The sequence below is a fragment of the Nelusetta ayraudi genome, unplaced genomic scaffold (assembly GCF_046127955.1).
Source record: "Nelusetta ayraudi isolate G7.1 ecotype Tasmania unplaced genomic scaffold, CSIRO-AGI_Nayr_v1 ptg000135l, whole genome shotgun sequence".
In the NCBI taxonomy this organism is placed as follows: Eukaryota; Metazoa; Chordata; class Actinopteri; order Tetraodontiformes; family Monacanthidae; genus Nelusetta; species Nelusetta ayraudi.
In genome coordinates this window covers 2,429,416-2,445,000 of record NW_027466185.1, presented here as the reverse complement: position 1 = coordinate 2,445,000, position 15,585 = coordinate 2,429,416, and the positions used below count along the sequence as shown (strand labels likewise).

The window sequence follows — 15,585 nt, the reverse complement described above, 5'->3', positions numbered from 1 at the left end:
TATTTTTTCTAGAAGGTTTCATTATGCACTATGAAGATTTAGATGCACAGCATTCAAATTTTGGAGATTCAACGTTGATGTCACAGCAGCCCTCAATTATAGTAAGTATTTGTTATGACCAAAAATCATATTTTGTTTGTGCAATGACTGAAGCGTGGTTTCACAAAAATTAATAGTAAAGCACAGTATCCAGTCCTTCCAGAAAAATGCAGGGATCTTTTGTGATTGTTGCGGGCAAAAATCCTTGATTATGCGGCACGTTTTCTAGAAAAAATGCAATAAAATATGCAGGATATTTCTGCAATTTTATGCAATGAAATTGCGGAAAATTGCAAAAATTGCGGGAACTTGCAAAAATTGCGGGAACTTGCAAAAATTGCGGAAAATTGCAAAAATTGCGGGGAACTTCAAGAAGAAACCAATTTTAAAAAATGGCTCTCCAACACCATTCTTACTAGCTACTACTACCTTAATGAAAAGATCATATATAATGACCTCCTATGATTATAAAGAATACTAAATCACAGAAAGTGCTGAGAATAAACAAGTTCTCTTCTTTTATTTCAGACCTTAGAGATGTCTCATACTTACAAAACAATGGGGCAAACAATAAATTGAAATAATAAAATAAATTGTACTTTGTATTTTAAAGAGGTATAGAAAACCTCTGCTGAAATAAGTGCATACCTGAACAAAGTGTAAACTCTTATTGCGTGGTCTGCGAGGAATTTCTTGTTGAAGGACAATTTTGATGCCATTATAAAACTTGCTGTGTGTTTGTGTGTCAGGGAAGGGGCGCAAACTGTATAAGTTATTAATATATTTTATATACATATATATATATATATATATATATATATATATATATATATATATGTGTATATATATATATATATACATATATATATATATATACATATATGTGTATATATATACATATACATATATATACATATATATATATATATACATATATATACATATATGTATATATATACATATATATACATATATGTATACATATATATATATATATACATATATGTATATATATATATATATATATACATATATGTATATATATATATATATATATATATATATATATATATATATATATATATATATATATATATATAATGACCCACTTATATATATATAAGTTATTACTATGACATTTCAATCAGAGAGTGATGAAGTGTTCTTTTTTAATTGAAATTATATATATATATATATATATATTATTCTTATTCTTATTATTATTATTTATATATTATTTTTAGAAAGACGGCACATTCCAGCTTTCCCTACTAATATGCTTTAAATCGCAGTAGATCCCATATGTGACGGACGTTAAATGTTCGCCAGTTAAAATGGTGCATGCACGACACACATTAATCTAATGTCATAAAATAAAATAAATAAATAAAAGTGTTGGTTCATAATCGCATGCGCGACTCACATTGGGAACCCGTCGGAAACCGTCTCATAAATCCGCGCATGCGCTTTTCACTTGCGACTCACTTTATGCAGGTACTCGGGTCGGGTTGCGACAGTGTTAAAGGAAGACCAAGACTTTGAGGTTTTGATTGGTTGTTGTTTTTCTTCTTCGCCTTGTTTTTCTTCTTCGTCTTCTTCTTCGCTTTTTTAATAACGTTCTCAAAGGAACGGGAGGAAAATGGTTGCGCTTGAGTGAAGTAAACACAAAAAATGCGAGGATTATGCTGATTATGCATTGAATTACGTGATCGCATAATCGCGTTTTTCTGGAGGGACTGATTATCATTTCTTGATTAAGACGTGAAATTCTAGTTCTTCACATTTTTTATAAAGAATTAAATGTTCTCTACCTATGACACCTATAGGTGTCTTAATGTATTAGTTTTTATGTATATATTTGTTTATATATGTCTTAATTATTAAATGCATGTTTACAACCTGGAGGAGCGCTTATGTGCAATAACAGTAATGGCCACTGTGGTAGGTAAATTAATTTCTATTGTGTTATTTATTTTTTCACATAATCGGTGTTGCCCTGATTCTATACCAGCATCTCATCCCTCCACCACCACCCCCATCCCCAACATATACATAATGTGTTAAATCACATTAGGGTTGCAATCCAATCATGTCGTGGTGAATTTGTTCGCAGGCACGTTTGGGAGCTGAAGGAAATATTTCCTCGGATGCAAGTGAAGCGTCGGCCCATTAAGTCATTAGTGTGTCTAATCTACAGGCTTAGTTGGTTGGGGGGGGGTCGAGGAGGGGGCACAGGGGGACCGCAAAGAGTGGCAGCGACATGCGCTAACGAAGATTTTCGTTACGATCTGATTTGGAATAGACAGCCAGGTTTTTTTTTTTCCTTTTTACGAAATCCGTAAGAGAAGGAAAATTGAGGAGAAAAAATTGAGGCGTGTCAAATAACCCCGGCACAATGAAACAAAGCAGCAGGTTAGCTTTCATATCCTTCAAGAGTGTGTGGAGCATTCACGCTCAATACTCGGCCAGTAACACAAGTGCTGCAAGTATTGACACTGCAAATCGGGTATCTGGAGCCAGATCATCAAGTCTGCTCATGACTATTTGACAGAAACGACTGCAACGACTCGTTCATTCATGTATACGCTGACACGGACACCAATCTTGCTCAAAAGCGGTCAACCTGTGTCAAAACTGCAAGGCGGCACGCGCCCGTTACGCATTGGCACACGCTGGGCGCCGTGACGCAACACACAGAACGGCAGGCGACGGTTCCAGTTGCCGCCGGTTGCATCAGGTCAAGCGGAATGCGTCTCGACTGGTGACAGAATGATAAAACAGGGACATTCTTTCATTCTTTCCCCACCACCCCAAATCAACAGCTGACAGAAAGAGCGGGAAAAATAGACTCGGAGCGATCCGAAGGGCTCCGACGCGAAGAGGTTCAATTTAAGGGCTTTTTATAGTCAAGTAATTAACTTAATCTAAAAATATTCAATAACCCCTGCGATTATTCACAGAAGATAAATCATTTTTTGACAGTACTATTTCTCTGGATCATTTTCGGAGCCCTACTGCTTTTTATCAGGCGCAGGAGTAATTTTTCTGAGTGATGCAGGGAAATGGGATCAGGCCAGATGCAGATGGAGGCGCCCCTATTGATTTTCAGCTTTATACGTCCTGGTGTCTAGCGCTGCACACACTAAAACTAAGTTGAACTTCTAAACTGTGGGCGAGGAGCTTCAAAGTTCCTAGTCTTTACTGAACACTTCCGCTTCAGTGCTAAAACTATGAACATATTGGTTTAAATGCTTGAGAATATTTACACATTCTGACTGAGGAAAAGAAGTTGGTGGGGTGTCACCTGTCAGCCACTGCTTGGAAGGACGGAACTTGAAACACTCATGTAAACATTTGCAAAAGAAAACACCAGACGTGTTCACTTGTGCACACTGAAGAATAAAAACAATGTGAAACCGAAGCTTCCTAAACGAGGATCAGTCAAATGTTCTACACTCAAGCAGAATCTTTCATTTTTTGAGAAAGCTGCCTTAAAACACGAGCCTGTTGGTTCAGCTGCTTTGGCTGAAAACAACAAGACTGTCAAAGAAATTGCATTTCTTTAACACTTCTTGTAATGGCAGTAGGTTTAATCCATGCACGGCCTTGCATAGATTATTACTTTACGCTCTGCACACGAAAATACTCTTCATTCATTGACCCCGAAGAGACTTTGAAGGAGACGTTTCGCTAAGAGTATCTTTCACAAAAATCCACCCAAGTAGGTAAATAGGAGACTTCTTCTTATTGTGCGTATAATAATGAATACAGGAGGCTTCTGCAGAGTAACGGCTCTACAATATCAGCTATTTGGCTCGTGAGAAGTACCTTTGAAGGCCAAATGCCCATGGTGAAAATGTATTCAAATTTGAATGTTGAAAATACTATTCTGGTATTTATGGATTGATTTTCTGCCATTGTAAACTTCAATCTACTCATCCTGGTCTCTAATGTACCCATGTGTGGGGAAAAAAAAGCCTCTTATCTCTATCAACACATAGCAGCAAAGACCTGGATCTGGATCTCTCCCACAGGGGAACCCAACACTGGGCTATTTAGGAAGAAATATCTGGCTCATTTTTGCGGGAACAACAAGAAAAGGCGCAATAATCCATGACAATTTTCAGGGATTATATGAAGTGTTCAACAACTCTGTGAAAAGACTCCAAACTCACCTCTGAGCATTTCAAGCACAGCTAGCTATTGCTTGTGCAGCAATGTAGCCCAAAATTTTGTTGCTTAAACAAATGTTAGCCTGCCCTCTAGAGGACAAAAATAACGGCTATGCTCCGATATCTTCTTGTGATTAAAAAAAGGATTAAAATTGAAAGATGATGTGAAAATCACAAACAATACAGCAATTCAATTTGGCCAAGAGATGAAGACTGGCGGGCAAAAGCAGTTATATTGAGTATTTGTAATCCATATTCTTAACAGAATGTCGGGGAGCGCCATTCAAAAGAAAGCAAGGCGTTAAAACGTTAGAGCAGACAGAGAAAAACCTTGAGGCGACCTCTTTCCGAACAAAAGCATGTAGAAAATGAATGTGAAGTGGAGCCATCTGAGGGAGAGGAGTATATATCAAGGAATAAAAGAGAGACGTTCATACGCGGGGGACTGCAGGTCAAAACTGCACAGCTGATTCAATCTCTGCCGGTCCAAATGCTATTACTTAAGCCCAGAAACATCACGATTGTGTCTGAAAGTGAATATAGAGAGAACGGAGGGCCGTCGGTGGTGGTTCAAAATTGAGGGACAAATCTTAAACTGTCTGGCAGCAACTAAATGCCCGCGCCAGAGTCAATAATCTCCGTGAGTGATTAAAAGAGGGATGAATTAGCCGAGGCAAAAGTTGACGCAGAACAAAGTAGAGAAGACGGCGCTCGGCCCTCCCTCCTAACCTCCTTCCCCGCTGGATGTCGGCAGCTGCGCTGGCGCAATCACTAAGCCGCTCATTAGGGCTAATAAGAGTCGTTAATCAGCGCCAGACTCAGAATAGAAAGCCGGACCGACGGTGGCCAGAGCCAACGAGGAGGAGGAGGCGGTTAGAGCTCCACATCACAGATTGCTCAATCTGTGGACGGACAGAGGGTTGGGGCGGACGGACGGACGGGAAATGCGGAAATGAGGGTTGTAACTTTATCGTCACACTGTATGAAAGCCGAGTGAACATGCAGAGCTGAAAGGTTTTGTTTTGCGTGGCCATGGCAACCACAGCGCGAAAAAAGGTCCAAAGTTTGGCTTGATTGATGGTTTTTATAGTGGTCAAAACTTAATATACTGCCCATAAATACATTAGTATAAGAGTATAATCACAGAGTAATAAACGTAATTTGGTTTTCCTACCCTTAGGACGGTTCTCATGTAAGGAAACCCTGGTGTGGACAATCCAGCTGCCTGACGGCAGAAGAACGTAAGCAAGGTATCCAGGTTTGTGTGTGCAGGCCAACGTAGTTCACTGGCAAGCCCATGGGATGCGCTGCAAACTAAAACGTAACCACATGATGTCTCGGTTTCTTCTTCAAATATTACACACTTAACCTTAAACTACACCAACTGTGTCGTTTAAAATGTGCTGTTGACTCGTTTGCAAAGAATTCAAGAGAGGGGTTGCGTCCAAATTTGAGCGTGTTTTTGTTGCAACGGGAACTGAGAATACCACCGGTCGCAACCAGGGTCTGCAGAGTTCCGACCTCAGAGCAGCGCATCTCATCTGCCACTGTATCAAGGACCGAGGCTCGCAAGGTCTTTCCTGGTGAAGTGGCTAGTGAGCACACGTGACGATCGCACAAATCTGGTGCTCACTGTGGCATGCAGGCCGAAGATCTCGGGGCCGAGGGGCAAAACAAACACGAGAAGCGAACCAGTGAAGAACGATTAAGTGAATAACATCACTTAATCGCCCGCTTCTATCGAGTCCGACGCGGCCAAACTCTTGTGTTTATCGGCTTGATCACAGCACTGTGTGAGTGCGTTTGTCCCCTGCACAGGTTTATGCTGCCTGTGCGCGCATGTGCGTGCGTGCGTGCGTGTGTGAGTGTGAGTGAGAGAGATGTTTCACTCCTGCAGGCGTTTCATCACAGCTCGCTGACAGTATGTCTCCATCTTCCGAGCCTTGTCCCTGGGTGCTCCGCCGAGTCAGTCTATCTGCAGTGGTGCGCACACGCACACACACACGCACACACACACACACACACACACACGCACGCACGCACGCACACACACTCCTGACAGAGACAATGAGCAGACCCGCTCTGTACGGAACCATTGTGCGAGACCGTCTGTACAGCGGTATAGGTTGCCGAATGTGCTGAGCATTAGTGCCACTTAGGTTGTCAGTCAGCCAAGCCCACTCGCCAACTTCTAATAATGAAGTATAACCGCAGAGAAATAAAAGGAAACTTGTCATTTGCCCTTGCACACATCAAACGAGACGTGCGTTGAGGGAATATTGCCGGCAGAAACTTTTATCCAGGAGTTCAGCAATGCTGACCAGTGCACGACACATCAACAAGAGAAATTAGGAGGTGTCTAATTCTGCCCTGGGAGGAGATCTGCAAACAAAAACAGTGAAATTTAACTCCACGTTTTGAAACTGCCAAAGGGAAACAGCCTGCAACTGTGACTAATGAAAGAAATACCTTGCGAATGAATTTGAACAAAGGTACAATTACATCAAGCCACTGCACAGAGGAGTCCTACAGGTCGGTGATAAGACAAAACTAAGTTATGTCTGTGGAGTCAAACTAAATTGAAAACTCCTGCTTTCTGCTTCCCTCACTGACATCAGTTACTCCAATTATGCAGCGGCTTTTTAAAACGGGTGACTGTGCATAAACGGCTCCAATTAAAGTAAGCGCTTTCACTTTAATTATATCCTGAAAGCTAGCTTTCAAATCCATTAGCTTTACGCTCACAGACAAGACAGCAACAAAAAAAAGAAACCTGGAAATTAATGCGATTAAGTCTCTTGCCGAGTATGCAACATGGCTAATATAGTAAATATTACTTTCAAGCTACATTTTCAAAAGGAGATGAGCTTTTCTCTTTTTTTTCCTTCGATAGAGAAGCTGTTGCTAGCCACTTTCTGCCCAATACAGCCTCACAGTCTCTGCTGTGAGGCTGTTACCGCTGTTACTGCTGGCTTCTCATCTCTCTGCTGATAGGTGGGAAGGACTGTCTGGCATCCTGACAGCATGGGGGCACATTCCGTGTCCATTATTTTTCCCTTTCAAAAATATATAAACAACTATTTTCCTCATCTTCAATTATTTGTCCTTATCCGTCACTCACCATGCCCTCGCCACTACTATTTTTCGAGACTGCAGGGAGACGCCGGTGCCGCCAGTGTGTTCCACTAGTGTGTGTTTTCACTGCTGTGTATTCCACTATTGTGTGTTCAACCAGAGCGAATTCCTCTTCCAACTGCAGTTTTCCGTCCACTCCTGGATGTCAAGCTGACCTTTGCGAGGCATCTACATCGCTGAGACTTCGAGTCTGGCAGGTTCTTCTGCTACGGATGCAGCTCCGGTTAAGCAGGTAGGGCAGCATCAAGAAGCAACAGCAAGAGGCCCCAGCGCCCACACAATCAAACCCAAGGCCCAACATCCTGTGAAGCACCGGTAGCAAGCACTGCGCTGCCATGCCCTGCTGTGAAATATCTCACCTAAAAATGCTGCAAAAACGCTTTTTCCCTTCATTTTGAAAGTGCTGACGAGAATGTAGTGCTGACCTCCAAGCACGAGGTGGCGCAAGAGCAGGCATGTCGTGCCTTGGAAAAAGCAAGTTTTTTTTTGGACTGCATACATATTGAGGTTATGGATGATATGGATAGAGGACTTAGTCACCGCAAGGGGTGTGTTCCAATAGGTTTTTGATTTGACCACCGTCTTCTTAACCTACCTTAAATCATTAATACCTGACCATTACATGTCCAAATATCCACCGGGTGAAACATGTACCGCACAATAATTATTAAAAACCGAATTATTGCCTTAGTCCAATTATGACCGGACAACTGAAGTGCATGTAAAGGCGTTAGTCCGACTAAAATTGGAGTTTGAGAACTCTGATAGGAATCGGAGGACTCTGATTGAGACACCAAGACAATGCGATTGGAATTTGAATCTCTCAGTCATGTATACGCCTTAGTCGTGGTTTAACTGATTAATGCGTGTGCGCATGCGCATGGGCCACACCCCCTGCGCTGGCGTGTGCCCCCCGGAACAAAAACAGACACGAGCTCCTTCAACGCTTGTGTTCTCCAAAAAGAGTTTGCAACGACACTGTGCTCTGTACAACCTGCCAGTTCACACAGAGCAATGGCGCTTCTCACCTGGAGTGGAACTGGCGCTCAGAGTTATTTCCTGAAGGCTCTAAACATCTTCACAAGTCCAAAACATTTCCCAAATGATCTGCGCGTCATTCGGAAGTTGTCTCTCCATTACGTGTTCAAAGCTCTTTCATTACCGTTGTGCTTTCTACTTTTATTCATCAACACAATAAAAGCAGTCAATAGACATGTTTCATTGCCTTTACTGAAGCTCCACACAATACAACTACAAACCCTCACCCACCAGTCTGTTTTTTCCCGAACCCGTATGCACCAAGAACGCAGGGTCGGATCACTCGCCACAGTGACGGCATAAAAAGTAGAATCGAAGACATGGTTTTGTTGTAGTCCTCCAACAGCACATAGCGTTGGTGTCTGCCTCTCCAAATCACCACGGTTTCCTTACCAAACAGCTGCTGCACCGGTGTCAGCTGATCGTCAAAAGTTCACACACATACACAACATGTTACTAGCGATTTTAATGAAAGTAAAGGAAACATGATAGCTGAGGGAAACCAGTTGTCTCAGGCAGCCCAAATCAAAATGTTACCTGTATGATCTGTATGCTGACTTTATTTACTCATACTCAAAGAAAGCAGTGCTGGCTGTGAGTCTCGGTAGCTCAGAGAGGTAGACAGCTGATAGATATTTTACTGAGTTTTTCATTCGGGTGAAATGAAGCCCAGCTCAACGCAAATTTGCGTACATTATATTTCCTCTTTTTCTAAGTGCCAGTACATAGCACTCACTTCCAAGAGCATATTCGCTGTGGTAGATGTGGGCTTCGAGATTAAAATCGCCAGTGATATGTTGTATACATAAATTTCTGTCCAATCCGCTGACAATGCACATCTGCAGCCACTCGGTGAGGAAACTCGTTAAATTGAAGACAAGTATGGACATTACACCGGTGTTGGATTGCGCTCCAGTTGTTTTTTTATTGCGCGACGAAAAGCCCCCTAGTGTTTGGGAGGACATGTCCCCATCAATAATTAAATGTTCTTAGCTCCATGTATACTGGGACAAGGAGAGAAGTCCAATTAGACGAGAAAACCAAATTTTCAGCATAGCTCAATTCAGCTTTGCATGGAAACGTAGTCAATGTATCCCTTCATTCATTTATTAGAGGCAGGATTAAATAGGAATCCAGGGTTTTTGAAGAGAACCTTGCACAACCCCCTCAACTAGCAATAAAAAGAAATATTTTCATTTGGATTCACCAGACAAAACGTAATCATCTTTATTGAACAAAATCAATATCAAAATATTTTCTCTGGACCCTTTACTACATTGAAATGCATTAAACCCAACATATTTGGGACTCATTCCTTCAGTTAAGTTCATTGCTTACTTCGTTAAAGCCTCACAAGTGGGTTTTGGTGCCTATATACTGCCTCATCCATGTCCCAGTCTCACCGACTCGCTCCTTGTTCTCATCTTTCTTCAAAGTGGACCCATCGTAGCATGCAGATTACTTTATAGATCCGCTGGCTGATCAATGGCTGCTCCACATTAAAGACACCTGGCTCTGCTCCTCGGCCCGTCACGGCCCATCCTGGCCTTAATTAGACAATTTCTATTGTTGGCTAAAAGGGAGAGAAGCCACACCGTGAAAGATGGGGCCCGGGACCAAAAGAAGGTAATTCCTCAAAGCTGGAAAACAATAACGATGGACTGTGGGAATCAATAGCCTCTTTGACACACGGGGAGGCCTGCTAGATTGCTTAACTGCCCGGGTGATTACAACACAACCGGAGGGGTATTTTCTCCTTCATGTCGTCGGAGGAGTTTATCAATAATCTACCACTTGGAACTTTTCAATTTGGATTAACAGTCGAGGGTTGTTAATGGAAGTTGGTGACAAAAAGGGGAGAAAATGCAGCTGAATGAGTGCTGCACAGCAGAGAAAGACAGAAAGACCCCAGCGGTAAAAATAAAATTAAAAAAGAAACTACACTACACTTGTACAAATACACAGAGTCGGTTGCAGGTCGGCCTGTCACGATAACAAATTTTGCTGGACGATAATTGTGCTACAAATTATTGCCGATAAACGATATTATTGACACAATTTTTTTTTTTTAATCATATAATGACATAATAATGCAAGTACACCATGTCAAAAGCAATAACCTTTCATTTCTCAAGATTAAGAGGTTGCAAATAAGATGGACGAACATAGTAAAGATAAAAGACAACAAAAAAAAACAATAAAAATGAAGTGGACTCGCATTCTGTTTTATCAAAAATAGCACTTAAAAACCACGATAACAACTAAAAACAATAAAAAAAAAAAAAGAAAAGAAAAGAAAGAAAGAAGGACTTTGACGCTGTCTGCAAGCGCGCACCATTTTGCGGTGTGTTTTTTTTTAAATATTTGCTTTGCTTACCAAACGCTTCAGTCAGCGTTGCCTGCCGGGACGATGGCTCCGCGGAACCTCGGGCGGTACTTTTTTTTTTCACAGTTGGGAAAACTGGAGGGAATAATTGTGCTTGAGGTGCGCGTGCATGTTCGTCGTATTCCCCTTCTTCACCACCACTACTTTCAAACAAATGTGACATATCGGCTCGTCCGTGTTCATGGGCTCACCTCGTTCGCTTCATTTGAAGCCGAAATGTTCCCATACTGGCACTGTTCATCACTCATAGCGTTTGCTCGCTTTTCCTCCACTTCGCTCACTTGCAGCACTGTGTCCTTGCGTGTGTGTGTGTGTGTTCGTGTGTTTCTGTGTCTGCGCCAGCACCCGCCTCGCCCATCCCGTGACGAAGACACTTAATGACTGACAGGAGAGTTCACTCACTCCGTTCATTCCGCTATAGAGCCAACGCGAACAGGTGTCGAGACAAATGCACAGAGTGAGACCTTTTCTCTCATCCAGCGTGTTTGGTAGCGAGAGTGGAGAAAAACAACAACGTGTCATTTTACCGACCTGGTTTTTATTTACCGAGCGATTAATTGAATTATCGATTATCGCGACAGGCCTAGTTGCAGGTTCTACCTTGAGCTGTTCCATCAAATGTGGCAGAAATGTTCTCAATGAACAACATTTAAGGTCACACACTATCTGATGTCACTATTTGTTCCTGGTCCCTTTATTTGCCTTGCACTTATTTTGCAAACTGCAGTGGCCCACTACCAACAAGGGTCAAGCTGTGTCCTTTGAAAAGAGATCTGCAATTAAAGGAACAGGATGTCCCTTCCTTCCATTACTTCAACACAGGATGACATCAACAGGAAGTCAGCGGTGGTTAAAAAAAACTTCCATTTCAGGCAAAGCGTTTAAAATTGAGGAGATTTGATTGGTGGTGTCACACATTTTTGGCCACGATCAGTCATGCATGAAAAATGCAATTGAAACCAGCAGGCCCATTTGACCTGCCCCAACAGGAGGTGGGAAGACTTCAAGATCCCACTGTTAATATTTTTCTCTCAACAGGACGTCACATCTGGTAAAGTTTATCGCCACATCACTCCTCTTTATCCAACATCTTTCTTAAAGATGCTGTGATGCCACGTAAACCTGCTAAACCCCAGACAGATGCACGTTTTGGGCCACCACTCTCAACGTGCCCACCGCCTAATTGCTTATTATTACTAACACGTGAAAGCCAAACAGCTCCCTATTTCTAAAGGGCACTGCATATCTCACAAACATACACGGGAGCTTTCAATTCCGCTCCTTGCCGAGAGATAACTGTAAATGTCACACTTTGGGATTTTAAGGACTATTATGGATAAAACGTGCCTGTGCAGTCGGACATTAAATATTCAGAAGCTTTTTTTTCCCTGACTGTCTCCATGTTAAACAGCACTAAGTGAGATTCATTCAGGGCCGATTTAAGATTTATGATCTTTGCATCTTCGCGTGGGCTCTTAACAGCGCATGGTTTTTATTTAGTTTTTTCTGCCGTCCTCGAGCGGCAGAAAGCCAAGAAGTGCACAAGTAGAGAGAGAGTAGAGCACAACGAGCAAACGAAGGAGAGCGAGCAGCAAAAAAAGAGGGGAAGCGGAGAGACAGCCGGAGAGAGTCGAGGCACGTCAGTGGGAGACGCTTCATCTTCGGCTCCCCTTCACTCCACAAAAGGGAGAAGAGGCAAAAACCTCTATAGCGCTCAGGCTCTCTCCTTCCGACGTCAGAGACAAGAGCAGCTAGCAACAACAACAACAACAACAACAACAGCAGCAGCAGCAGCAGCAGCAGAAGCATCGAGCCATCATGTAAGATGCCAGTCGGGCACGTTTGAAGGTGTTTTTTTTTTTTTTCTTCGCTGGCTGCGAGTGTTGTTCAAGGCTCATCATCGCACAGAGAGATGTAACCGGGAACAAAGCACTAGATGGGGGGAGCGTAGGGGGTGACGCCTTGATCTGACAGAAGCCAGACTCACCCACAAAGGAGGGTGGGGGGCGAGGTGGGGGGTAGGAAGGAACTTTTGCGGCGAGAGAGATGGGGGACAAACAAAAGACGGGAGGAATGGCGAGGTGAGGGAGAAGGCATTTGCAATCCTTTTTTGTCTCGAGAGTGTCTGTAGAGTGTCCACACAAAATGATTTATTTTTTTGGTTTGTTTTTGTTTTTTGGGGGTTTTTTTGTTGTTTTTTTTTGGGGTGGGAGGAGCAGAGTCTCACAGTTATTGTACCTCTTAACGCCACCTTTACAACCTATACACGTTTTCTAGTCCCGCCTTCCCCAAAACACTGTCAACAAAAGCGACAGCGGCGAGTCGCAACGTTGCGTTTGCTCAAAGTTCGACCTCGTCGGCGCTCTTTCGGCCGCCATCTTTCTGGCTCGCGCATGATTATATTCGCCACTGTCCGCTGCTTACTGAGAGTTTCAAAGGTCCAGTGTGTAAAATTTGGCCTGATTTATGGCTTAAAAGCTTAATACACAGCCCATAAACACATTAATAAAAGTGTATACTTGCAGTACAATTAAAGTCATTTGGTTTTCCTACCCATAGAACGGTTCTTTATTTACATATAAGAATACAGACAGAACAATGAGGGTCTTGCACCCAGTTAGCTGCAATCTTGTTTGCAACACCATATTTCTAAGGAAGCCTGGTGTGGACAATCCAACGCCCTGACAGCGTTTCATAATGGGGTGAACACTCTCCATTAATCAACCCACGAAGAAGAACGTGGACAAGGAGTGTGTGTGCACAGGCCACCGTAGTTCACAGGCAAGCTCGGAAGAGGGAGAGTGAATGAATGAGCACTGCAATCTAAAATGTAAGCACTTGACGTTGCAGTTTCTTCTCACAATGTTCTATTATTACAAACGTTTGGTATATTTCTGCAGCAACGTCACAGCGCCACTTGCAGGCCGCTTAAAGTTTTGCATATATACTGCAGAGCTTTCAGCGATTTTGTAAGGACGAACATTTACCTACATTTACCTACGAACATTTACATAACTCATAGTGTTTAAAGGGAAACCTTTCTCTGGAAACCAAAAATACATTTTCACCCTCAAGTGAACAAGGCCTTAATAGGACTCCTGCCATAATTGGATGCTTTCAAGTACACTCCCTGAGTTACACTCAATAATTAACTCCCATATAAGATTCAACTTCCCTTTAAACTTGATTTTACTTGTAAGTTGTTATTTGAAATACTAATTTTCCATTTTTTTCAAGTTACCTCATACTGAAAAATTCGACCAGATACGACGTTGCTTCATCTAATTTGTGATTTTGAAGGTTGTATTTTGTGGAAAAATTTCATTAAAAAAAAAGCACATTCTGAGGAAACGGTTAAGAAAATTCAAAGAAGCTGAGAGTGGCTAAAAACAAGCACCCATTAGCGCTTCAGCGTCGGCCCCTTAAACACGGAGCAGAGCAGCGAAGGAGCAGACGGACCAACCTACTTGCGTGCTTGCCACCACTTAAGTTGTGGATCCTAATTGTATCTCTGTGACCGCGGTAGGTCCGGTGAGTGCGAGGCAGTCCACAGAGCATTGTGGCTTCCACTTAGCAACTTCTCTTCAAAACTTTCAAAAGACTTTGAAAATGGCAGAACAGAGGCAAACAGAAAAAGGACGTTGTGAAGAAGCTCAAATCACCAAAGCGTGGCGCAGGGGAGCGCACCCTGTGTGCGGCTACAGCCACTTAAGACTTGTTAGAGCGGCATGGGGTCAGCTCCCGTTAGTTCCGGTCAGGTAACTTCATAGGTGCTCTAGCTCTGATTACTGCAAAACTCATAATAAAAACAAGAGTGCTGCAGTGCTCTTAAAACCCACAGACCGCTTCCCGTCTCTTAAAAAAAAACAGCATTATCCAAGCATGTATTTTTCAGGCCTTGGGTAATTGGAGGGGAGGAATACCGCTGTGAGACAGGTATGTGTTTTTATAATCTTGAAAATCACCCCCAAAAAAGTGCAATAATATGAAGGATTTCAGAGGGGAAAGGCAGCTATGGGGCCAAAACACAGAATTAAGTGCAATGGAAAATTGTCATTCAAATAACATTGTTATAATTCATGTTTTTAGCAGCTCATACTAACATACAGTCAGTCAAGCAGGCAGTGCCAGTCTGTCTTGACTCCTTTTCCACTCTCTATTCTCCTGACACATGGAAACCCGAAAAGCTTCCACACAGCAGATTTAAAACTTTTCACATGCACAACTGTGTGTGTGTGTGTGTGTGTGTGTGTGTGAGTCAACCCTCCCTCAACCCATCCCTGTGCCGCTGCTTTCGCTTCTACGTCCCGGTCTGTCCGCGAATAGAATGCAAAGCATGATGGGCTTTGTAGTTCCCACTTCGCTCTGCTTTGCTTCACGCGACTGAGGAGATCACGTTTCAGAGGGTCCAGCAATCGAACCTACAACCTTCTAACTGTGAGCTGACAGTGCTCGTCAAGCCCCGCCTACCTTCACATCTACATGATCCATAAAGAAGGCGGCCAACTTTAAATACACAAAGCAAGAAGTGGCCGAGGGAAAAAGCCAGCAGGTCGGGCTCTTCCTCTTTGGGCGTTACTAACGAAGGCCTTTGATCGTCAATCCCCTCATTTTCAATCAATCCCGTTTAAGTGCGAGCAAAGTTGGAAGCGCCAATCTGAACGGAGAGGAGCAGGCGGGAATGAAAATAGAGGCGCAGGAGGAGTTCACAGGCTGGACAGTTCAGGAGAAGCGAGCGAGCGCGTCTCGAGGGAGGGTTTTGGAGGTCGGCAACACTGTGGCCTCTCAGTAATCAAGTGAGTTTTAGCAGCTGCG

At 42.8% G+C, this 15,585-nt stretch overlaps 1 protein-coding gene across 5 annotated transcripts in view; it reads right to left on the bottom strand.

Annotated features, from left to right (window-relative positions):
- The window catches only part of tbc1d22a (TBC1 domain family, member 22a), a 126,015-nt gene that overhangs the window by 64,322 nt on the left and 46,108 nt on the right, over positions 1-15,585 (bottom strand). The gene's annotated exons all lie outside the window — the stretch shown is intronic.